The 26651-nt window shown below is 44.2% G+C and overlaps 2 long non-coding RNA genes across 2 annotated transcripts; one reads left to right on the forward strand and one right to left on the reverse strand.

Moving 5' to 3' along the window:
• The first annotated feature begins 37 nt into the window (after positions 1 to 37).
• On the forward strand, positions 38 to 12569 carry LOC148004634 (uncharacterized). Its single transcript, XR_015625299.1, has 3 exons — positions 38 to 338; positions 11744 to 11811; positions 12064 to 12569. It is a non-coding gene; the product is annotated as an uncharacterized LOC148004634 (long non-coding RNA).
• Positions 12570 to 23359: 10790 nt separating this feature from the next.
• On the reverse strand, positions 23360 to 26410 carry LOC148004635 (uncharacterized). Its single transcript, XR_015625304.1, has 2 exons — positions 26260 to 26410; positions 23360 to 25559 (listed from the first exon to the last, which is right to left on the reverse strand). It is a non-coding gene; the product is annotated as an uncharacterized LOC148004635 (long non-coding RNA).
• Positions 26411 to 26651: the final 241 nt, after the last annotated feature.

A 26651-nucleotide genomic window follows, 5' to 3' on the forward strand; every position in this document is an offset into this window, starting at 1 on the left:
TAGTCTTTTAACCCGTTAAAAAAGCACGGACACATTCACAAGTTAATGATGTCATGAGGATAAAGACAGAGGTACGGTCTTCAAAAGGTGACGCCACCCAAAGGATCCCCATCACTGCTTCCTGGGGAAGTGAAGATAGACACGCTCCTCTCTGGCCTCCTTTTGAGAAACAGTTCTTTTGCCCCATGGATTTGTCCCTTTAGAAAATCCTGGGGCAGGTGACCTAGAGCCTTAAAGAACAGGCTTATCACAGCAGAGCAATCTGCAGCTTTCTGGTTTTCATCTTGCAAGAGTTACATTAAAAAAAAAAAATCCCATAAGCTGGAATGCAACAACAGGTATGTTGATGAACTTCTTTTCTCAAAAGTTGCCTGGATTTCCATAGCAGGGGAAATTGTGACGACCCAGTGGAGGTTAGTAATGTGTGCCTCATGCACAAAGGCTTGCCGCCAGTTTGGGAATCGTGGAGGACAAAGAGAACGATAATTTGGTGGAAACTGAAAGCAGAAATAGGAGTTATGCTTAGAGTTAAATTAACTGGGTTGGGGGAGGGGCAGCGTGTGTAAACATGTTAACACTGGGTATTAATGCAATTCAAATTGCTTAAAGTCAGTAATTGCTCTAAGTAGTTCCAAACAAATTTGAGGGTATTTTTTTTTAATTTGTAAGTTTTTCCGATACTTTAGTGATCCAGAAATATATCACTAAACATTAAACATGCCAACTATTTGAGTACAAAGAATATTCACATATTTTTGTTAGCAGGCTATTTGGAGGAGTGTAGACTTTGTTTCTGCTTATTTTGTTTTCTGAGATGGTCTCTCTTGTTCTATATGTAGCCCAGGCTGGCCCCCCACTCTAGATCTTTCTTCCTGCCTTTGCCTCCAGAATGCAGGCCTCACACATGTACAGCATACCACCAAACTAAGGAGTCTTTGTATCTCTACAAAATAATGGATCTCCTTGTGACTTTTTTTTTACATAACTTTTATCTAGCCCTTTCTCTACAAGGTCCCTTATTTCAAACTTGGATCTGAACACTATATATTACAGGGTTGTTTAAAGCAGGTCTCACTTTACTGCTGGCCAATTTGTATATCATTCAGGAACTCCTTGGAAGCTGCTTAACTGGTAATAATGGTAAGGCCTTGAACACTGGACTCTCCACAGGGTTCAGGTCTATCCAGACGTTTTTTTTGTGACTTGAACAAAATGAGAGCCTATGCGAACTGCTTTCAGGTGGTGTTTGGCCTGTGAGGCATGCAAATACCTAGCATCCAGCTGTTTCCTGTGACTCTAACCTCCATTCCCCAGACAGCTGAGCCGAGCCTGTGTCTGCAGCACAATAAGCTACTTGGGTAGTTCCTGCTAACTGCTTCAGGCTGATGTTTGGCTTAGCTATTTTGACGCAAAACAAAACAAAACACCGAGTGTTTGCTGCTGTGTGTACATGCGTGTACATTTACTACCGGGTTTTTTTTTTTTTTCTTTTTTAATTCAGGAGAGGTGTAATTTAAAAGGGTTTACTCTGCCCAAATTAAAGAAGAAAAAAGTAATTTATAAAGGATGGGTATTAAAATTAGGAATTCATAATTAACAGTTTGAGGAATGTTAATTTTACAAGTTTAATTTTTCTTTTTTTTTCCCTACCTGTTAAGTTGGGTCTTGCTTTGTGATCCTAAAACAAGCCTTGACATGCTAATGTTTTGTTTTGGGACAGGATGTCTTGCAGCTCAAGGCTGGCCTTGAACCTGCCACATAGCTAAGGAAGGCCCGAATTCCTGATCCTCCTGTCTCCACCTGAGATTACACTTAGGCACCCTGAAACCTGACTAGATGTGGACTACAGGGAAAGTTCCCCTATCAATCCAGGATGTGACTATCCCATAGGTCATCTTTACTTTTGAGATATTTCTGTCCTTGCAGACCATTCTGCCGGAAGTGGCTTTCTGTTAAGATTGCATGTGAGGTTTCTTTATGTCACCATAAGTCACACTTCGGCAAGTAATTTTATTTTTTGAGAAAGGGTCTCACTGTGTGTGTCCTTGACTGGCTCGGAGCTCAGTATGTACACTGGTGGCTTGGAACACAGAGATAGCCTTGTCTCTCCCTCCCAAAGACTGAAATATAAGGGCATGCACCATCTGGCTAGTAATCTGGGGTTTTAAGTATTAGCAGGATTTAAGCTTCATATTCCAAGGAAGGAAGGAGAGGTCCTGGTGTCCATGTTTTGTGATTAAAGGTTTCTGGGTCCCCCTCAACCTTAGGACTAAATAGCCAAGCTGCTGGACTCTCCTCCCCGTCATGTATCAACGATTTTTAAGACTTCTTCCCCTTTACAAATTTAGCAAGCTGCATTTTGCATGTGAAAGCTGAAAGACACTTTCCCCACCCGTTTCGATCTCAGATGATGGTGCTTTTGGTAAGCTTCATGGAGAGAATCTGCCAGTAGTTTTAGAAAGCACCATCACCTGAAACTGAAAAGAATCAGTTAACCTGCCGGGGATCATGCAGAGCCCAGGTGCAGCCCCATCTCTTCGGATAAACTTTGACATGTGGACCCTGTCAATCTACCTAGTGTATTTTCCTGTTCAGAACCTAGCTGACTTAAAACATCGTTTAGGGTACAATGCCCTGAGTTACAAATTGGACCGAGCTGCGTCACAGGCTGTCTGCCAGCATGGCAGACTTGGGTAAGCCAGAGAAGTGTGTATCATTAGTAATTTCTGGTTGTACCTTTAGTTTATACTTAGGGTTACAAAAAGCATTGCTAAGCTGTTGCATGTTTTGAGCTGCTCTGAGGTAAGCCTCCTGTTAGCAGTGAGGGTTGATAACATTCTTTTCAACCATTTGTGGAACATGAACACCAGTGTTCTGACTGAGGCTTTAAATCAGCTTAGGAACTTCATTGCTTAGGTTGTCAGACAGGAGTTAAAAAAGAAAACAAGACTTCCCTCATAAAACTTCGTTTTCTTCTCTGAATGCCTCCAACCCATCTCGATAGATACTCATAAGGAACATTTCAAGCTTCAGGTGCTGCCACTCAGGAGCCTTCCTGCTCCACACTCTAGTACTGAAGACAGTTTGGGAACTCGTGTGCTCACAGGAAACACTGATGGCAAAGAAGTTACTTGAATCATGTAAGGTTCAAACAGGGGGAACTAGAAACCGGGGGAACTTAACACATAAAGGGTTAGTGACGGTTCACTTGCTGGGTGAGACATGAGTCTTCTGGGGTATGCACAACGGCCTTGGCAGAGTCTGGCAAACTATAATCTGAACTGTTTAAATGCATAGGTCAAAGTGATGGGTTATTGGGCCTTTATATGGAAACCAACCTTGAGGGATGTGTAGGTGAGAGACATACAGAAGCCTACAGTTAGGGGCATTTAAAAGAAAACATCATATACCTTTTGTTCTTTGGGATCTTGGAAAGATGCTTTTTAAAAGCTTTATTAACAGATTAAACGTTTATTGACATCCTCTTTTCTTCCACGTTTGTGACCCTGTTGGTCGTACAAAGATAAGTAATCATAGACAAGACCTACAATATCAGAGTGAGGACCCCTGGCCAGGAAGTGGTAGTGGAGTTAGCTGGGTTCCTGTGTCTGGAGACACCGCCTCAGATTAACATTGACAGGAGACACCATGGCTTCGTTTGTCTTTAGTGAGTCTTCAGTTGGTCATCTGATGACCTAAGTCAGTTTTGAGAATCGTTTTGCAGTTTTCGTGTGTGTTACAAAGGGGATGGTGGTATAAACATACGATCCCAGCACTGGAGGAAGAGGCAGGCAGATCTCTCAGGAGCTGGGGCCAGTCTGGTTTATATAGCCAGTTCCAAGTCAGCCACAACTATACAGTAGTAAGACTTTGTGTTTCGATTTTTTTTTTTTTTTCGGAGCTGGGGACCGAACCCAGGGCCTTCTTGCTAGGCAAGCGCTCTACCACTGAGCTAAATCCCCAACCAACTTTGTGTTTCGAAACCACAGAAACCAGATCTATGTCCTAGTCTTTGTAAGCATAAACTAAACATTTTTAGGGATGAGTCCATGATCACCTTATTTTTCTAGATTCTTAGCAAAGCAAGAGGAGCTGTTGGAACTATACGGCGAGGGTCACCTCGCATGGTTTTAGCTCATCTTCGCACATCATTGCTTACATAAAATTAAGTCATTTTTCAGTCAACACATACCCAAGTTTGTTACGGCCAACTCAGTCTTCCTCTGCATTCCACGGTGGCATACAAAGGCTGTCAGGGTAATATTGTCAGGGTAATAAAGGTGTAATGTTGTCAAGCTGACTTACTAAAGTCTCACGTGTGCTTCATTGTAGTATGCACATACAGCCGGAAGTCTATGCTTTTCCCTTTCTGTCTGAGCGGTCCCTACCTTTTTGGAAAGATGACTAGCAAATGAGCATAAGCATAAATTGGTCAGACGTGACAGTCACACTGTAAACAGGGCTGGATTTATTTCATAGTTTTCATTCATGATAACCTTGCACCCTTAGGTCAATATAGTAAGTGAAATTTGTACTCCTATAAATTGTGCTTGCGAGCCCTCAGATGGTCGATACAGACTGCCGTTTGCTCTTTCACCAACTGGGTTGGATTGACAGGCCAGGACTTTTCCATTTGATTTTCTGGGTAGGAAACTAAGAGAGCTTAATCTGTCCCAGTGCCAGAGACCTAGCCAACAGCTAGTGTGTAATTTGAACTCAGAAGCCTTCCTGATCTTGGTACCAGCTCGCAGCCATCGGGATGTTGCCCTGAGCAGTTTACTTGCACTTTGGTGGACTGTGTGTTAGAACCTCTCGTTGCTCGTTTGGCCATCTCTGGACGTTTTCAGCCTTGAAATGGCTCATCCAGGAGATAAAACTTTGCTACACGGCCTCTTTCCTTCTTAGAGGGTTGGCCTTTGGTGTAAAAGATAGGAATATTAGTCCTTGGCCTGTGTCAGGCTCTTTGGGACTTTGAGCGGTCCCTTAACCTCTGAGTTATTCTATATAGATAAAAGGGTATGTTTGATGTGTAGATCAAATAAACAAGGAAAACCCCATAACGGGACATTGTAAGGTGGGTGTTTGGAGTTTGACTGCTTTATCACAGATGTCAATTAAGCAGAACCAAGTTTGATTTTGCCCTCAAATGTTCAGTCATAGCAAGATTTGGCTTAGAATCACTTTCTTCTTTTCCTCTGTTTCCCCCTCTTCTCTTTTGGGACAGGGTCTCTCTCTCTCTCTCTAGCCTTGGCTGTCCTGAAACTCTCTGTAGACCGGACTGGCCTTGACCTCACAGAGATCTGTCTGCCTCTGCTGAGTTCAAAACCATGCTCCACCACCACCCAGCCAATGCTTAGAGTTTCCTAAAGTCCACTTTAGACTTGACCTGTAAGGAATGTACTTGCGCTTTTTAAATAAATAGAAGGAAGAAAATTAGCTGCTCCTCAATTTGTAAGACTGGACCTCCAGACAGCCCAGGCCTTGATCTTTATTTCACAGAATTTTCTGAGCTAGATTCTATCAAAGCGCAGAGCTCATTTTTTTTTTTTTTTTCAGCTAAGAGCCTTTCAGATCCTCTGTCTAAATTGGATGCAGGTTGAATTGAGAGACAGAGTCATTCTACACGGTGCGTGTAACCGTGTAACCCCTGTGGGAACAGTTTACATCCATTCTGTGGCTCCATCCTCAGTGGCCCTTGTTGTGTGGGAGGACATGGACCTTTTTCCATGCCTTGCAGTCCTTCGAGCCATTTGTGACTATTGCATTTTTGTTTTTTAAACAGACCGGGACCGAACAGTGGCTCTCAGTCTCTTAATCTGGAGTGGTCTGAGTACTTCCCTGGCTACAAAAGAGGAGCAGCCATTTGATAGGTTAGCGGCTTGGGGTTTCCTTCGAGTGGAACCAAGTGCAGGGCTTGCTTGAGTCACCACTAGTTTCACTGATGTCCCCTGGTTGGTCATGAATGAGTCACTGACTGTGGGCTCTTCCGGGCTGGACTGCAGTCTCTACTGCTAGGTCAAGATAGCCTCGTCCAGTAGTGTGTGCTGCCTTGTGTGCCTGAACGGCGCATGTGCAGGCATCCAGCACATAGTCAGCCAGCAAAGTTTGTTGTGATCATTTATTCTGCCGTGATGTAGCGGGGGAGGGGAGCCTCATTCCCCATCTGCCTAAATAAAACCTTGTAAGTACTCAGTAGGCAGGTAGGTACTCAACCACTGAGTTACAGTTTTTTACTTACGGTTTTTGGTGGTTGTTTTGAGATGGGATCTCATTGTTGCCCTACCTGCCCTTGAATTCACCTTAGCCCAGGCAGGCCTTGAACTCAGATCTTCCTCTGCCTTCTGAACATCTGGGGTCATAGGTCTGTGTCATCGGGCCTGAAAGAAAGGTGTTTTATTTGATCATTTGGTTTAGTTTTTGAGACTCAGTGTGGCGCTCTGGTTTCCCTTGAACTCACTGTGTAGACCAGGCCTCCCTCTGCCTCCTGAGTGCTGGGATTAAAGGCATTGAAGGCATTGGCCCACCTGGCTGTGGGCCCCATGCTTAAGAGAACGCTAAGCTTTGAAGACAAGAGACCCCTTCTTTGCCCTTTTAGAGCATTTGTTGCCTCTGACTTTAAGGGAAAAAAAAGATGTAACTTGTGTCTTTATTTTTAAACTTTAATTTTTTTTTTTTTTTGTATGTTTGCTTGTGGAAGACATGTAGAGGCCAGAGAACAACTTTTGGGAGTCCAGGTTTGGGAGGCAGAAGCCTTTACCTGCTGAGCTATCTCAGTAGTCAGTACTGCTTCTTAAATCCCCTGTGTGGTTCAAGGTTTATAAATCAGTTATGTCCTATCATGGGTGAAATGCAGGTGGGAGACTATGAAATAAATAGAACAAGTTAGCTGACCAGGGATGTCCTTTGAAATGCTATTATGGCTGGACAGCAGTGGTACACGACTTTTATCCCAGCATTTGGGAGGCAGAGGCAGGGGATTTATGTGAATTCAAGGGCAGCCAGTTAACTACCAGAGAGACCCTGTCTCAATAAAACAAGTCAAGACTGAGAGTGCTATGACCCAGGGGCCTGGGCGGGGAGAAGAGGAGGAGAGAGGGGCCTGGAAGTTTGCAGAATCTGTACCTGAGATGTAGCACAGTAAAGAACAGCTCTCGAGGTGGTGTGGTGATTTTCCAGAAGAGGGACACTGGACCTGAAGTCTGAAAGATAGAAATGCTTGTCTGGGAGAAGGGAAGCAACAGAGAGCCAATAGAGACTGCTGGACAGTGCCGTCTAATAGGAGGGGAAATGAGTGGAGAGAAATTGAAGGAGCCAGGCCCATTGCATAGCTAAAGTGATCATACCATTGGATTGATACATTTATTAACCCAGCTGTGACTCTTGAGAGGGAAAGGCTACTGGTAAGAAATGGATGATCAGCATTGGCTAGGACCTATGGCCACTTCCCTTTTGTAGGCTGGGTCCACAGTATTAACTTTTAAGGAATGGCAACATCTTATGGCCTTCCTGAGAAGGACACATGACACCTTACCAGGTCCGTAATGGACTCAGAGAGAGTTCCACGGGTGGAGGTTGGGGGGGCTTCCGTGGGGCAGTGAGGTGGTCTGATTATCCTGGTGCAGGTAATGCCTGTCCTCCAGTTTAAAGGACCAGCAAGAACAGATGGCTCTCAGCTTTAGCGAGTAGATCTTTCAGTCACGTTAGCATCACGGGCTAACACCTTAGGAGACAGCACAACTCAGATGCCTGATGCAGAGTCCCTGGAACTGGGAGTTACAGATGGTTGTGATCTGCCACACTGGGGTCTGGGAACCGAACCTGGCTCTTCTGCAAGAATAGCAGGTGCTCCTAACCATGGCAGCCTCTCTCTAGCTACAACCAAGGTTAGGAGCAAACGGGCTCCTTGTTTGTTTTTGAGAAAGGGTCTCACGTATCCCAGGCTGGCCTGAGAATCTCTATGTAGCTGAGGATGTCCTTGAATGTCAGTGCTGGTCCTCCTGTTTCCGTCTCCTCAGTGCTGGGAGTGCAGGCTCGAAACACTAAGCACACTGCTGGATAAAACACAGCACTCCATGCATTCTAGGCAAACGCTCCAAATTTAAGATAATCATCCTAGGTTCGTATTTTCCCCCAACATAATATTTTTATTACTTACTTGGGAATTTCCTACAATGCACCCAATCACACTTCCCGTTTCTCTCAGGTCTCTACCTTCCTACCCTTAAACCCTCCCTCCAAAAGAAAGTTTATATATGTGTGTGTGTATACATACATATTTACACACACCAACTCCAATTGTTTTGTTATATATATGTATGCTGTGTTATATATGTAAATATATATTATGATATATAAGCATATGTAAATATATATGTTGTGATATGTGTATGTCAAGTCCAAGGGTGCCTGTACACTCCTTGGAGCATGGTCAAACTCCCAGTAGCCAGCCCCTTAAAGATAACTTGAGTCCTTCCTTACCCCTCATCCCCACCAGAAGCCATCATCTGTTTAGAGCTGCATTTCAGCATCTTTATCACAATTTTTAATGACTCTCATGAGCTAAGTATATAACTTCTAAAATATGGGACACTCCATACAGAAAACCATAGAGCTCAGGAAGTTCTACACACCCACATAACCCACGCCCTGATCAAGAGATTGCTCCAGAAAATTCCCTCTGAGATACTTAAGGGTTGGCCTTGGCACATGGTTGTGGAGTCAAACCTCAAATGGGAGAGGAGTTGTTTTCCTTTTCCTTCTTGTCTTAACTTTATTTTTGCTTCTGAAATGTGTGGCAATGGCTACCACAAACATGAAATAAATTGTCTCCAGAAGAAACCCTCGCCTTCCAACTAGTCATGATTTAGTGGCGGCTCTTGTGTCATTCCCCTCCCAGGTTTGCTCTGCCTCAGACCTCTAAAGGCAGCCATAGGCTCTGACTCACAAACCGTTCTCTGACTCACGGGATTACTAATGATTGCTTCTTTATTAGTAGGCTGAAACCCGAGAGTCTTGGTCAACCCCAAAAGATTGTGATGATGCCAAATTTGCATAGTACCTCTCCACACAGATCTCTTTTGTTGTGCTATTTTTAATTTTAATGTTTTTGTAGACACAATTTCACGCAACCCAGGCTGGCCTTACAGCACAGTGGAGAAGGACCTTGTACCACCACACTACATTTATGTTGTGCTATGCTGGGACCTAACCCAGGGCTTTGGACATACTAGGCAAGATCCCAGCCAATGGAGCTGAAACTCCAGCCTCTCTGCTGCCCTCCTCCCCAAACACATGTAGTTTTTAAGCTTCTGTTTGTTATGGTTGCTTTGCAACTATAATGAGGCAAAGGTGTCAAGCCGGTGTGGATGGCCATGTCCTAGCCTTGAGGGTTTCCTCTCATGTCAAAATGCTCACCGCCAGTTGCTAGAGCTGTCAGAATATTGACCCAAGTGGTGGTTGTGAAACTGGTTCACTGCCGGGGTTGCGTGGTATACTGTCTGAAGATTCTTGAGCAGGACAGAGACTTGTCCTGAAATGTTCTTAATAAGAGCGGAATCTGCCATGGCTCCCCAGTGGTTGGAAGACTCTGGGCTCAGTTGGAGCCCGCACTGGATGCAGATCTTGGTTAACTTTTCCCTCAACAGGGAGAGCAGTGTGTCCCGCCACAGTGAGGGGTGGTCTGTGACGTTGCAGAGTGTGCATTACAGACGTGTTTTTCTCAAAGCAAGAATTCGACTATTTTCAGTACTGGTCTCCTCCCCACTCCCACACCGTTTTAGAAAGAATGGCAAGTCAGTGCAGATGGAAGGATGGATTCAGGATAGATTTTTACTGGCTAGCCAGCAACCTGGTTCTAGGGCCAGAGGAACGGCTCTGTAGTTAAGAGCACCTGCAGCTCTTACAGAAGACCTGTGGGTTTGGTTCCTGGCATCCACGGGGTAGCTCACAAGCACCTCTAACTCCAGCTCCAAAAGATGTGGCTTCCAGAGGCCACCAGGCACACAGGTGATGTGTCTGTACAAGCAGGCAAAACATTCATATGCATGAAATTTAAATAAAACCACCTGATTCCACCTGGGGAATCCCCTGCTTCAGCTAAGTGCTGATAGAAGTCGGAGATTGGGCCTTGGTTTTTATTCCTCCTTCCCTTTTCCGTGTTTCATTTTTTTAAAGTTTTATTATATTATTTTCAATTATGTGTCGGGGGGTTGGGGATTTAGCTCAGTGGTAGAGTGCTTGCCTAGCAAGCGCAAGGCCCTGGGTTCGGTCCCCAACTCTGAAAACAAACAAACAAACAAACAAACAAACAAACAAAAAAACCCAACAAATCATGTGTCTGGGCCTGTGCACCTGAGTGCTTGTGCACCTGAGTGCCTGTGCCAGAGGTCTTAGATACCCTGGAGTTATAGACGGTGTGATCCTCTTGGTGTGGGTGCTGGGAATCAAACTCGGGTTCTCCTTGAGAACGAGAGCAGTATATGCTCTTAACCACTAAACCACTTCTCTAGCCCCGTTTGATTATTGTTGTTGGATATCTGCTTGCTTGCTTGCTTTGTTTTTTTTTTTTTTTTTTGAGTGACTTTTTAAAAATATATTTATTGGGTGCATGTGTTTGTGCCGATGCGAGTGTGTGTGTGTGTGTGTGTGTGTGTGTGTGTGTGTGTGTGTGTGAATGGATAAACTACAGGAATTGGTTGTCTCCTATACCATATGGATTCTGGGAATTTAACTCAGGTTGTCAGGCTCGGTAGCAAGTTCCCTTCCTCTCTGAGGTGTCTCCACACTCCACAGCCTCGCCATTTGCCATTTCCCTTTGCTTACTGAAGACTCTCACCTACAAGTTCCTGGTACCACAGATAGCATCAGCCTTTCTGTTTTATATCTCTGCCCTCCCTCCATCAGGCTGCTGACTGTGGGGAATGTGCTAAGTTGGGATGGCTGCTCCCTCCTTGACCCTCACAGACAGGTAAGACAAGGTAGTTGTCATCATGTGACCACTTGTAGGGAACTATTTAACACCCCGCCCAGGTCAGCTAACCATTATCACTTCCTCAAGCACTGCTTGCTTTGCTCTCCCACCAGCTCCCCTCTTCTCTGTCAATTATAGCCTAGGATGGTCTTGAACTAGTAACACTACTGCTTGAACTTCCGTAGTACTGACGTTACAGGTATGTGTCATCAAGTCTGCTACCATCACATGACTTTTATTTTGAGTTTTGTGTGTGAGGGGGTGGGGGAGGAGAGGGAGAGAGGGAGAGATATTTATGGGCATGCATGTGCCACTGTGTACACATGGAGGTCAGAGGACAATTTACAGGAATAAGTCCCCCTTTCCCCTTGTTTTTTAGCCCGTGAGCTCCCACCAGTCCTCCTGTCTCCCCTTAGGAGTGCTTTGGAGCTCCACAGCTAGCTTTTTGATACCGCTTCTGGGGATCAAACTCAGGTCCTCGGGCTTTACCAGCAAGTGCTCCCCCCACCTTGCCCCCCATGAGCCATTACTCCTACATAGGCCTTGCATTTCTCATGTCTGATCTTATTCGAAAGGACAATTTTTAATGCCAAAGAACTACTACTTAGACTGAATCTTAAGAAGATGCTAAAGTTAGATTAAAAGATTGTACATTTTAAAATATGTATCAAGGGCACAGCAATTTTTCTTAATCATTTGAAGATAACAACAACAACAACTAACAACAACAACAACAATAATAATAACAATAACAATAAAGCCCTCTGCTTTCAGAGAGGAACATGAAGAGCAAAATCTGTATGGTATCTGGAAGCGAGGGCGTTAAGGAACAAGGCTGACAGGTTGGTTCCGGGACAAGGAAGTACGGAGTCATATAGCCCTGTGTGTGGTCCACACATAAAAGGGACATAGGGTATTGTTGCTGGGGTGGGGGTGGGAACAGGTTGCTATTTTAAGTAAAATGGTCACGCATGACCTCCTTGCGAAGGTCACATTTGAGCAGAAAGCTTGGCGACCAAAGGAACAGCTTTGGAGATCATCTGGCAAAAGAATATTCTGTCCAAGTAACCAAGTGAATTCCACCCTCTTTCCAGACTCACCCCCCACACCCCGAGAAACGGTATTACCATCCCACATCTGGACCCTCTTCTCGACAGTGTCAGCTAACCTGCTCTATGCCCGCTTTCCCTTCCGATCGTCGGGTTCTGCAGGAGTCAGCACATCTGTGATTACTGGAAAGCCTTAGCAGTAATTTTTCCCCCCTAAGCCTTCCTTTCCACTTTAGAGAAAATTGCAAATCAAACCAGACAGCCCGATAAGATGATGTAAACTTTAAAAAGTAATTTTGATTCCGTTAAACTCTACATCTGCAATAAATATGAAATGAGATTTACTGCTCGGGACAATGGCACAAGCAAGGGTAGAAAACAAAGAGCAGTGTCCTGGTAACTGGAAAATTCAGTTATCCCAAGAAGCCTGCTCTCAGAGTGTCAGAGATGACAGTGAAGGCTGTTGTTACCACGTTGGGACCTTGGCCTTTGTGTATGAGTAAGGGTACATTGCTTCCGTAATAAAGTAAATAAATAATCTTGGAACACAAGGCTTCGCCCTTGTGAATTAGTGTCTGTGTGTGTGTGTGTGTGTGTGTGTGTGTGTGTGTGTGTGTGTATGTGTGGGCACACATGCATGTGTGTGTGTGCTGGAATGCACAGGCCACCACAAGTATGGAGGTCAAAAGAAAAAAATGTGTGGTATTTTCTTCCACCTTTAGGTTCCAAAGATCAAACTCAGGTTATCAGATATCTTTACCTTCAGAGCTATCTCACCATAAAACACCTTCTTAAATTACCGTCAGGGTCATCTGCCCTATTGAGTTACAGACTTCCAAATGTTAAGATTTGGAATGTATATACATGTGTATTGTTTTATTTTTTCACGGTTAGAATTTTTCTTTTGATTTTCTTTTAAAGATTTATTTCTATTTATGTGTACGCAAGCGTGTCTATGCCCTGTGTATAACTTACCTTGATGGACCAGGAGAGAGAGTTTGCTCCCCTGGAGCTGGAGTTACAGGAAGTTAGCTGTTAATTGCCAGGCGGGTGTGGCATCCGAACTTGGGTCCTCTAGGAGAGCAGGAGGCATCCCCCATCACTCAGCCATCTATCTCTCCAGCCACCAGCCACCAGGTTGTTTTGTTTTCAAAACAGGGTCTCATGCATCCCAGGCTGGCCTTGAGTTAACTAAGTAGCCAAGGGCTTGCTTGAACTTCCGATGACCCTGTCTCTACCCCACTAAGGGCTGGTATTACAATCATATGCACACTGCTAGTTTATGGGGTACTGGGGATAAGAGTAGGGGCTAACTCTAGGCGAGCAGTATAGTATCTGACCTATGCTCCCAGCCTAGTTTGACTGTTGTTTGTTTGAGATGAGTGACTTTCTGCATACCTACCTGTCCTGAAAAACTCATTTGCAGACCACCCTGGCCTCCAACTCACAGAGCTCTTCCTGCTTCTGCCTCTGGATTGCTGGGACTAAAGGCTTGTCCCTCCACCTCTGGCTCTTGGTTTTGTTCTTGAGGTCTTGTTACTTAACCCAGGGCTCATACCCCTCTTCCCTCAGTTTCCCAAGAGCTGAAACTTCAGGCATGAGTTAACCAGCTTTGGTCTCAAGATTTTAAAGTATTTCCCTGACTCACTCACTTGGCACTTTCTAAAACAGATTTCACCGTGACTTCTGTCCTGAAGTGGGATTCATTGTTCGTATCCACACCGACTGCATTAGTTCCATCTAGGTGGCCTTCCTTTGACGACATAGGATTGGCCTGTGTAATTTTTGCTGTGTTGAGGTGGAGATTAAACCTCTGTCACCAGTCTCCCTACCTCAATGAGAGTCTGAGCCAGCCTGAAATGGAGGCAGAAATATTTTCTGCGTCTTACAAAAAGATCCCTCTTTGGTTTTCTTTTATTGAAAATAGAGGCTGCTTCTCCTCCTCCTCCTCCTCTTCCTCCTCCTCCTCCTCCTCTTCCTCCTCCTCCTCTTCCTCCTCCTCCTCCTCCTTCTTCTTCAAAAAATGTATCCTGATTATGTTTCTTTTTCTGGTTTCTGATTATGGTTTCCTCTCCCCCTACTCCTCCCCAGTTCCTTCCAACCTCTCTTCCCTTTTGGATCCACATCAAAAGGATCCCTCTTAAAGTCATAGATATTAACATGAAAGGAAGAAAGAATGGGAGAGAGATCGACTGGGAACCAGTAGTTATAGTATTTAGGTTACATGCAGAATCAGAAATGTTTCCCGCATCAGCATTTACCAAAGGTGACAGGAGACCTATATTTATCTGGGGACATGGATAAGAGAACTAACTCAAAGGTGTGCTTCTGACTTCAACACATGCACTGTGGTTCAGCAAACACACGTACACACACACACACACACACACACACACACACACACACACACACACGCAGGTATTTGAGTATATGCTTAAATCCCCAAACCTGTTCTCATAAATGCCGTGCAATTACCTAAAAATTCTCTTCAACACCAGTATGTGTGTTTGTCTAATGATAATAGGCCCACCACCCAAATTCCCCGATGTTAAATTTGGCAACACAAGGAAAATAACCATGTTAATTTGAACCCTAGCACCATGGATACCGGTGGTGATTACAGCCTGGTGAACCTGCTAATGTCTGCTTTCAACAGTCTATGTTACAGCTCTCAGCAGATTTCTCAGAGGCATCACTGTGTCTCCAAAGTTCACTCTCTTGATCAAAATGCTGGCTAGGATCCTCGGGCTATGAGAAGTGTTTTTGCCCTTTGTTTCCCTGGGAAATGTCCTGCCTTCATTTCTTGGAGAGAATGGCTGTTTTCTCCTTCTACCCACCCACTAAAGCTGAATTTCTCAGGTAGGAGAATCCTCCACTGTAGAATGAAAGAAAAACGCCTAAATGTGTGGTTGGGCAGAGTTATTTTTAAATCTAAATGTAGCATACCACTGCATTATACAGGAAGCTCATGGTGAAGCTAACTGAAATGTGAACTAGTTGACTAGTTCACAGCTCAAGGTTCCGGAGTGTGAGTGAAAATATTATCGAAGTGTGCGGAGTGCAGGCCTTTGCCTACATCTATGTTTATAATTTCCAATGAAGGCTTTATTTCGCCAGAAATTGTTTTGGGGGGAATAAAAATGCAGACACCTGTGTCTGGGGGAGGGAGTTATATGTGTTTGTTGGAGGGTAGGGTGAGTAGACTTAGCATTGGAAAGAATATGTAAGGGCTGGGGAGATGGTTCAGAAGGTTGAGAGGCGGGGGGTTGGGGATTTAGCTCAGTGGTAGAGCGCTTGCCTAGCAAGCGCAAGGCCCTGGGTTCGGTCCCCAGCTCCGGAAAAAAAAAAAAAAAAAAAAGAAAAAAAAAAAGGAATCGAAGGTTGAGAGGCCTGCTGCCAAGCCTTAAGACCTCAGTTCAATCTCAGGGCCCACAGTGGAAAAAGAGAACCAAAAGTGTACATCTGACCTCAACACGTACACTGTGGCGCACACACACACACACACACACACACACACACACACACGCACACACACACACACGCACTCACACGCACACATAGGCACACATACACACATGCACACACACATATGCACACATACACACATGCACACACACACGCACATGCACACACATACACACACGCACTCACACGCACACATAGGCACACATACACACTCACATGCACACACACACACACATACACACACACTCACATGCAGTGCGCACCCACACGTGCACAGTGCCACCCAGCACTTATGGAGATCAGAGGACAACTTCTAACAGTTGGTTCTCTCCTCTTCCATGACGCAGAATCTAGGGATCAGATGCAGATTATTGGGCCAGAAGGCAAACACCTTGACCCACTCGACCATCCCACCAACTCTATGTTTAAGGCAGAATCCCAGTGTAGAGTCCAGGATGGCCCAGAATTCTTCATCTCCCTGCCTCTGTGGTCCACCTGCTGGGGTTCTAAGTGTGCTGCACGTCTACCTGCAGTGTAACGGGGGTGAGAACAAGGATGTGTGTTTCACAGTATCTCGGTACACATTACCACAAACTCTCCACAGTGGTTAACTGTTCTCATGTACTTCTGTGGTCCTGGAGTCGGCAATGATTTTCTGTTTACAAGCCTCCTCGATGCCTCTTCACTTTTAGTCTTTGCTTTCTTGTTTTTGATTGAAAATTTTGTTTTGTCTTCCAGTTTGAATCTCTACCCTATTTCCCTCCTCTTCTCTGACCAAAGACAAGGTTTTGCTAGCCTAGTTTGCCTGGGCTGGATCTTACAATGTAGAATGGGCTGGATCTTATGATGTAGAATAGGCTGGCCTCTGGGTGACTCCTGGCATGCTGGGATTAGGGTATATGTCATGTCACGCACCTTTCTTTCTTGCCTCTGTGTGTGTGTGTGTGTGTGTGTGTGTGTGTGTGTGTGTGTGTGTGTAGAGTTGTGTAGAGCCCAGAGGCTATCTGCTCATCAGGATACTTTTTGAGGCAGCATCTCACACTGAATCATTCTCAGATCTGTCTTGGTTTCATGACCAGTAGGTCCCAGGATCCTCCTGTTTCTGCCTCTCTGGCCCCAAGGGCCAAGGCTGTGGATTCTGAGGGATCTGAATTCAGGTCCTCAGGTTTACACAGCTGGGGGCACTTTACTGGTTGCACTAGCTGGCCAGCCCCTTCCCCTACTTTTAATGGTGGAAAAAAATCCCTCTCTTTCTTTCTCCCCTCATGTCTTCTCCCTCCCTTAGGAATCTGAGGATCTCAAGGAACTAGAGAGCTGATTACCCTGGAGACCATAGGGCCTTTCTCTGAGGGGGGTCGGGGGAGGGAGGGAGAGGGAGAGAGCGGGAGAGAGAGGGAGAGGGAGAGAGCGGGAGAGAGAGGGAGAGGGAGAGAGAAAAAGAAAAATTAATGGTGAAAGACGCTTCTTCCCAGGAAACAGCCCTTCAGCAAAGTTCTCAGAACACCTCCCACCCCAGCCCTGTGCTGAGAATCTCTTGACAGGAGCGGCCCCATGGAGGAAATGGGAGATGCACATGGACTGTAAACCGTGCTATAATCAGAAGGTGATTTGGAGCCCTGGAGAATGATGTTTTGTTTAGTGTTTTCCCCGCTATAAGCCCTGTTGCTGAGTATAGATTCAATCCTTTCTCTTGAATATAAACTTCAGAACAGAAGTTCACTGCGGGGAGGAAGAAACCACTGAAGGTTTGCAGAACTTGTCTGACTAGAAAAAAAGTTAAGTTTTTGTTCTATAGTGATCATCAAAACGTCTTTCTATTGTTTAAAAAAAAAAATGATGTTTAGGAAAAAGAAATTCAGGCAGCCAGTCGTGCACTTATTTTGCCCGTCTGTACTAGGTTCCTGAGTGAGAGCTAGTTGGTTGAGTGTACACACTCCATTAAATATTTTAAGTTATTTGGTTGTTGGGTTTTCATTTTTCAAAGATTCATTTGTGAGGATGAAGTCTCAGTTCCTACTCTAAGATTCGAATGCCTTTGTTACCGGCTTCACTAAGAATAAAGAACCACGAAAAGGTAAGTGGCTGCGGCTGAAGAGATGGCACGATAGGTAAAGATCCTTGCAGACCTCCCATGCGCACTCGGGAATATGAGTTCTACCTCACTTAACTACTTAGAGGTGAAAGGTGAGAACCAAGGCTACGAAGTCGTCTCCTGATCTCCACATACTTGTCTTGCTATAGCAACCCCCTCCCCATCTCTCTCTCTCTCTCTCTCTCTCTCTCTCTCTCTCTCTCTCTCTCTCTCTAGTAATAAATACATAACTTAAACAACCATAATGTTGTAATACAATGACAGAAATCTCATGTTTCTTCTTTGCATTCAGCCACAAGTCATTCCTTGCTGACAGCTGTTTTAGAAGCCAGGGAAATACGTTTCTCTTAGCCAGGCATGGCGGCACATTTTTGGAATCCCAGCACCCTGGAGGCTGAGACAGGTGACTGACTGTCAGTCCTGATAAACTACATAGCAACACCCCACCTCAAATACAGAAACTACTAAACAAACAAGCCAATCTGTCCGTCATCGGCTCTACTGGTTTTCATGCTCTTGAATCCCATACGTTTTATTTTTGTCACTGGCTTTCTTTCCAGGTTCTAAATGGCAGGTGCACATATGCACACACACACACACACACACACACACACACACATACACACACACACACACCTCTGTCACACTGCCTCAAGGTAGAAATAATGTCAAGTAAGTGCATAATCCAATAAGCACTCATGTCAAGGAAGAAGAAGAAAATCACAACAGCTCTCTCCTTCTGTAGTAGAAGGATGCACGCTTTTCTAAGCCTCTCTTACAAAGCTTGGAGCCCAAAGAGGAGCTTTGAGAATTAAAGCAGCAATCCCTCCTCCTCTTGTTTACTCAGTGTGGTTCCTCTCAAAGGGTCTTCTAGTCACACAAAGCGGGTCCATTTTTGTTTCTTAAAATCCTTTCTGGATTTCTTTTTTATAAGGGTGTTTTTTATTTTTTTTTCATTTCTTTATGACTTTTTAAAAATTGGGTTTATTTTGGTTTTAAGAGATGAAAATATAGCACCTGATATCTTCTCTCTTGTACAAAAACAAAACAAAAACCAAAAAAAAAAAACCATGAGAACAGTAACCTCCTAAGGACCAAGAAGAAAACAACTTTTCAACTAGTAATGTGTTCAGTAGAGATTTTAGGATATGGAATGACCCTGAATGAAACGATCTGGAAAAATTTATGCCTTCCCCCTCCTACTTTTTCACCTCCCCTGGCTTCTCTCCTAGTCTGACTCTATTTGTAGCCCAGGCTACCCTTAATCCTTCCCCGTCTTCCTCCACACTGCCCAGGAAGTGTCTGAGCCTCTCCTTTTAGTTATGCAAGAGTATTTGACTGTCTGATTTCCATGCAGGACTCCACTGAGTCCTGGTGAGAGTTTAAGGCTGTTGGGAATAGACTCAAACCACACGGAGTTTATAGTCTAATGCAGGAGGAGGATTACAAACTCTAATAAGACAGTATATTGTGTCATAATAAAGATACTGAGAAATAAATGAGCTTACGAGGGAAGGGAATAGGGGGTCGCTGGAGCCACCAGGAAAATAGCATTCAGGTACTCTGTGGTGTTTCCAGGGATGCCAGGAGGGAAAAGAGCATGCCATCAAGGCTAAAATGAAGGAAGACTGCAGACAGTGAATAAAGCCTTCTACTTGATCCGGAGCTTAAGGTCCAAAAGGACGGCAGGAAAGATGGCTGAGTGGTTAAGAGCATTGCTCTTGCAAAAGACCCAAGTTTGGTTACCAGCATCCACTTTGGAACTCTCATTCCAATGCCAGGAGGCCAGGGGAAATCGGACACCTTGGCATTTGCTGGCACCGGCATTTATACACACACACACACACACACACACACACACACTTAACAGAAAAAGTAAATATTTATTTTAACAGATGTGACGATAAATCTGAGCTTGTGCAAAATATGCAAAGTTCAAAATCTGTGGTTCCCCCAAGGGAGGGATACAGATGTATGGAGGAGTACACTTAGCACTATGAATGATGCAGAAGACTATGGTGGGGAGGGGGGAGGTATAACCGTCAGAGCAGCTGAGGGTTGCTTGGAGACTTTCAGAGGAGTCTGGATAGTGAATGACCGAATAGTCCTTTGTGTGATGGAAATAAGATGGTCAGTGTTCAAAGAACACACACTAGTGCGTGCATGCAGAGTCCTGAGTGCATCCCTCAGCACCAATGTATATAAACTCATACTCGGTCTCCTTATTCTTTGTCCTTGTGATAATCAGATGTACACCTCCTGGAGTTTTCCAGAGAGATTTTATTTCATGATAGCACTAAAGTTCTTCCTTCTTTAAACTGAAATACCAAGTGCAAAGGATGCCAGGTTCTGCTTTTTCTCTCTCTCAGCAGTCGATGTTTTCTTTACCTGTTACTACTGGCACAGACCACTTCCCCTTTCTTACTAAACTGCCCCCTCCCCCAACCTGTTCCTTGACTGTCCTGGTGCTGATTTAAAAGTCAGAGAAAACTCCCAGCAGATCTTTCCAACATCATTGTGTTTCGTGAAGCACAGAGTCAAGTATGAAGTTGTGGCAGTGCTGTATTACAAAACTTCTCCTCAGGAGACCCAATACACATAACTACTCACTTTAGATAGCGAACCCATGACAGACCAAAGTACAGATACCACCAAAGTCTAACTTGGTGAACCAATGAGGAATTTTATTGGGGTTCCTTACAGGACTTACTTATAGGAGCAGAAATGACACATGGACAGCTGCATCACCAAAGCTTACCCCAGCATGGGTGACAGCTCACAAAAGCTGGGAAAGTTGGGCATACTACCCAGCCTTCAGCCAAATCAGTTTGTAGAGTGTCTTTTCCAAGCGGCTCTGATATAAACCTCTTCCAGGCAGCCTGGCCCTGTTCTGCTTCTTTTGGGTAGCTGGTCTGGTCTTAAGCTTTTCTCTGCAACTCAATTTTCTCAAACTGAGGTGGACTCTCAGTTTTTGGACTGAAGGATGTAGAGTGCATAGTGAATCTAGTCAGTTTCAGGGACTTCCTGGAGTTGTTGAAATATTTACCCTCAGGCCTAAGGAGCCTCCCTGCTGGATGGAATGTTTCATTCTGTCCACAGCTTTGGAAAAGAGGTTTCCACTGACCACTCTCTTGTTTGCTCAGTTCCAACACTGGCTTAATGCTTCATCTCCAACAAATTGGTACTTACCTTGCAGGATCATTGTGTGAATTAAGTATGATAACCTACAGAGTACTTAGTACCATGGCTAGGATACTGTACATATTTTGATCTATATTTTCAGTTACTATGAATATTTTTTGCCAGTCATTTAAGACTCCCCTGCTACCTGATTTTATATCTGACTGGGTAGGATTATCAGCTGAAATGGTTAGCCTTATTGACTTGACTGGGCCATGGGTACCCAGGTATCAGGGCAAACATTATTTTTGAATGTTGCTTCCTTAGAGACAACATTTTAATTTGGTGGGTTGAAGAAAGATGACATCCCTAAGAGAGGTGAGTCTATGTGGTTCTATCCATCCAGGGCATGCTTAATTTAGGTAGGATGAATGCTTTCTCTGACTGGCTACTTGAGCTGTCGCACAAACCTGCCTTTGATTCTCCCTGTTCTGTGGCCTTCAGATTGGACTAGAATCTTCTCTGTCAGTTTTCCAGTTCTCAGTCCTTGGAATTACCCAACTAGCTGTGCTCTAACTGTCACATCGTAAAGTCTCCGTAAGAAGGCGAGATTTATATATGCACACGTTAGTCATGTATACTATATATTGATAGGGGCATGCCTATCCTACGCTAAGATTAGCCAAGGTTCTCTAAAGGAACAGAAAAATGGAAATAAATGGATATGCAGTTATCAAAGGAGATTCGTTAAATCACCTTCAAAGTTAGAGACTGAATAGTTGTAAGTCAGTACGATGGAAGATGGAGATAGCTGTAGCTGCTCAGCCTAAGAAGCTGGAGACCAAGAGGGATCAATGGGGAGGTTTGTGGGTAATGGCTGCAGTGGAAATGCATAGGATCAGTAAGAGTTGCACACTCCCCTCAGCATCTCCCTCTTCCACTTTGTCTAATCCAAGCCTCAAGCCCATGGCATGTGCCACTGTATTTAAGATGGTTTGCTGATGGACATGCCAATCATCTCTGGATACACCCTCCCAGACACAACCAGAAGTGGGCTTTACCAATATTTTATATATCTAACTTTCCGTTCAATTTGACAACAAAGATAACATTATATGTATGTAAGCAAAGATAACATATATAAGCATATAACATATATAAGCAATGCTTATATGTAGTTTTTGTACACACACACACACACACACACACACTATTGTGTGATTTGCCTTACTATCCGCTGGAAAACCCAGTCTCCCATCACATAGTCAAAAGAAAAAAACAAAAATACCTGCTAGTCAAACTGATCATTTAGCAAAGATACAGAATGCACATGAACTCTGCTCGAGTTCAGAAGATAAAGTTATTGAGAAACATGTTTGTAAGCTGCCTTAGCTAGGGTTTTACTGCTCTGAACAGACACTAGGACCAAGGCAACTCTTACAAGGACAGCATTTAATTGGGGCTGGCTTACGGGGTCAGAGGTTCAGTCCATTATCAAGGCGGGAACATGGCAGCATCCAGCCAGGCAGACATGGTGCAGGAGGAGCTGAAAGTTCTATATCTTTATCTGAAGGCTGCTAGGAAAAGTCTGGTTTCCAGGCAGCTGGAATGAGGATCTTAAAACCCATGCCCATAGTGACTCACTTCCGCCAACAAGGCCACACCTCCTACTAGGGCCACACCCTGAGCCAAGCTTATTCAAACCACCACATAAGCCTACTCAACAGCTCAGGGACATGACGACTGGAAAGAACCAGAAGGTTGGATCCACTCCGTATACTTCCGTGCCACAGAGAAATAGAGGAAGTAGGAAGGAAGGGGGAACAGTAACCTGGGAGATACATATCGATTTGATTTGCTCTTATAAAGGGAACAACATAGAAGAAAACTGAGCTGGGACCGTACCTGCAGGTCAGATACTTGAAAAAGTTTGCAAAAGAATGCCAGAACGGAGCACTTGTAAAAGTGCTTTTAAACCAGGCATTATCATGCTGGCCTGACATTTCACAGTTAACTTTTCATTTTGGAGAGGAGAGTGTGTAGAAGTTAGGTCAAGACTTTTTTTTTTTTTTTGGTCAAGGGCAGGTGTGGTGCTAAGGCATGCCTGTAATTTTAGCACCAGGAAGGCTTAGGCAAGAGACTTGTGAGTTCAAGGCTAGCCCAGGTTACACACTGAGTTCTTCTAATAAAGAATATTGTTTCTTTTATATATACTAGGACCTTACCCATTCACCCACTATTGTTTCTGGGCTAATCAAGATGACTTGGTTTTTGGTATCTTTAATAAATGAATTTACAGATGGAAAGAAGGACGTTAGAGGGCCATTTCATCCTTGTTTCAGGGAAGAAGCAACAATGGGGTAGGCAAGTTGGAAGCCTTGACAACTACTGGGGGGAAATGGTTAAGAGGTAGAGAGAAAAAGGAGCATTTGGGAAGGCCAGAGAGGACCAGAGCTGAACTGTGAGAGGTTTGTGAAGGAATTTTGAATATTTGAAAATTAGAGACAAAGCTTTTTTAAAATGTGTGTGTGCCTATGTGGTACACACACACACACACACACACACACACACACACACACACACACCATAGCACATAGCATGGTTCACAGGAGACGATTACCTTCGGCCACGCACCTTTACCTACAAATCCATTTTGCTGACCCGCACGGCAAATCTGCTTTAAAAAATATTTGAATAAAGTCGTATTAGAGATGTACTTTTGGGTGTGTAGGGGGAACCCAGGATAAATGGTTCCTGAATAACCAAATGAACATTGTTAGGAATTTGGGGTTTAGAAATAGAATAATTCCTAAGCTACATTGTGACCAACTAAATGTAGTGTTGAGTTCGAACCGTACTGAGCATGTAGTTATGCAAGCTATGACTATAATAGCAGTGGTAAAAATAGCAAGGGTAATAGCACTATCCAGCATCTGTTGACAGCTTTAAATGTGCTGGGAACTATTGTACTTTTTTTTTTTAAATCCCAGTAGTGCGTCTAGCGCTCACAGTCCCTCGGTGAGGCAGATGCTATGTTTATCAGAGAAGTTTCTGTAAACAAGTAAAAAGTCCCTACCCCTGATAATAGTGGCTTGTATTTTTTTTCCCTATGTACCACAGGATATTTCTGCCTCTTGTTTTTCCTATATGTTCATATTTTTGTTTGTTTGTTTGTTTGGTTGGTTGGTTGGTTTGGTTTTTACTTTTCCACTGTGTAACCCTGGCTATCCTGGAACAGGACTCGGAGAGTCTCACTCTGTAGACCAGGCTGGCCTCCACCTCACTCACAGAGATCAGCCTGCTGGGATTAAAGTCATGCTCTGCAAACCACCATGTGGCATGTGCCCACCTTTTATCTGGTTTTCTGATAAGGTAGAAAGCCAGGGACGGCAGGAAGAGAAGAGGAGGGAGTACAGAAAGAGACAGAGAGAAAGCAAAGATCTCCAGGAAACGATTTTCTGTAACTGATGGCAGTTTAAGCTTCTTCTCTTTAAAACTCCAAAAGAGAACATGAATACAATTCTGTCCTGTAAAAAGATTGTGTCTCAATGTGTTTGCCCAGGTTGAAACTGGTATTGGATTCAAGATTCTGGCGATACACTGGGTTTCTTCTTCTGTTTCTTTCTGTCAACAGACCATTACATAACTGGTTGGCCATCCCCCCTCCCAACCACCACGTTGGCACAGAGCTGGGTCTCCTTTTGAGCAGTTTCTAGGAACACTTACTTGGCTGTGGGGAAAAAGTAGAATGATTGTGGCCGTGACGGTGAACTAGTTAATTAGTTATGTGAAACCTGACTCCTGTTCAGAAGCTGAAACACAGGCTGGCCTAAGTCAGTTGCTGGATGTTTGCCTACAGCATCCAGGAACATCTGTGTTTGGTCCTCAGCACCGCATTAACCAGAAGTAGAAACTCAGGTCCCAGCACTTGAGACATAGAGGCAGAAGGATCAGCATCACCCTCAGCTAGATACCGAGTTGAGGCTAGCCTGGAACTCCTGATTCAAAAACTCTATAAAAGTGGTTTTGTGTGTCCTATGATTCCTAGCATCTAGGAGTTGGAAGTTTTCCGCATTTTAAGAAAGGAACTCGGCATTGTTTTCTTACTCGCTGCTCTGTTGTCTACTCCTTTACAGGTAAGTATTGGTTACCCAGCCTATCAGGAGAGTATGAGGAGAGCTCTACTTTTCAGCGGTCAAAGTGGAGAAACTGCAGAGCTTCACGTCTTTTAAATGATTCGACCACAAATCCGGAATAATCAGAGAAAGCTCTCAGCAGATTAAGTGATATGAAAAGTACACTGGAAGCCATGCCACAAGCGATTGATTTTCTTTCTTGAATGATTTGCGGGACTAAGGCTTATTTGACTTAAACACAATAGCATATCACTACTTTAACATGAGCGCTGTGAAGACCTTGTCTGATGTAACCGACATATTGCTTTTTCTTTCTTCTATTATGCTCCTAGTTCCTCTCTGTTAGTAACTACTTGGTTCTGCTGCATTTGTGTATGTATGTATTTATTTAAAGAAGCTCGATTAAGCTTATGTTTCTTAGGATCCTAACAGCATGACTCGGGTTGTGATGAGCTGCTCTACCCCTATGGTAACAATTCTTACGTTAAAATTTGCCTCTAGTATCCAACTGTGAGTTCCTTGGGAGAAGAAATCTCCTTATTTACTTATATGAGGTCCCATCAGTATCTACCACAGTTTGCCACACAACAGTGTTCAGTGTATGAACCCATGCCATACATAGCACGACTACTTGTAAGACATACCGGGTCCCATGAAGGCGGTCACTTTCTCTCTCCCCCCTTGTCATGGCTCTTCCTGGCTGTCAACCTGACTGTATCTGGAATGAACTACAAGACAGAAATGGAAGATACACCTGTGATCCAGATCTTGAGGCTGGGAGACAGACTTCTCTTTTTTTTTTTTTTTTTTTTTTTTTTTTTTATTAACTTGAGTATTTCTTATATACATTTCGAGTGTTATTCCCTTTCCCGGTTTCCGGGCAAACATCCCCCTCCCCCCTCCCCTTCTTTATGGGTGTTCCCCTCCCCATCCCCCCCACCTTGTCGCCCTCCCCCCAACAATCTAGTTCACTGGGGGTTCAGTCTTAGCAGGACCCAGGGCTTCCCCTTCCACTGCTCTTACTAGGATATTCATTGCTACCTATGAGGTCAGAGTCCAGGGTCAGTCCATGTATAGTCTTTAGGTAGTGGCTTAGTCCCTGGAAGCTCTGGTTGCTTGGCATTGTTGTTCATAAGGGGTCTCGAGCCCCTTCAAGCTCTTCCAGTGGGAGACAGACTTCTGACCCAGATCTTTGACATGGAGATCTTGAGGCATAGTGGCCATGAAAAGTTTAGACCCAGACAAGGCAGTACACACGTTTAATCCCAGGGGACCTAGACCAGCAGATCTCTGAGCTCAAGGCCAGCCCTGGGACAAATCCAGGTATGCTGGAAGATACCTTTAATCTGGGCCAAACCTTCTGCTGGAGGCCTACAGAAAGACATTGGAAGAAAGAAGACTTGCTCTCCTTCGTCTGCTTGCACTTACTTGCCAGTACATCTGTTGAGACCTTCTTCTTCAGGATTCCACTTTATACAGAAGGCCAGGTGAGACACCTAGCCTCGGAGGACTGAGCAGCCACTAGATTCTTGGATTTCCTAGTTACAGCTCCCCATTGTCGCATTTGTTAAACTGCAGTCTGTAAGTCATTACAATTAATTCCCTTAATAGAGAGAGACATTCTCTCTGTTAATAACTACTTGGTTCTATTGTATTTGTTTATGTATTTATTTATTTAAAGACGTTCTGTGTCTCTAGAGAACCCTGACCAATACACTCCCCTCTGTGTGTCTATGCATATGTATGTTTTGTATGTGTGCTGTATGTACCTAGTCATGCAGGAGTCATAGGTGGATGTCAGATTTTTATTTTCATGTATC

The sequence above is a fragment of the Rattus norvegicus genome, chromosome 7, assembly GCF_021556685.1.
Source record: "Rattus norvegicus strain SHRSP/BbbUtx chromosome 7, alternate assembly SHRSP_T2T, whole genome shotgun sequence".
Classification (NCBI taxonomy): Eukaryota; Metazoa; Chordata; class Mammalia; order Rodentia; family Muridae; genus Rattus; species Rattus norvegicus.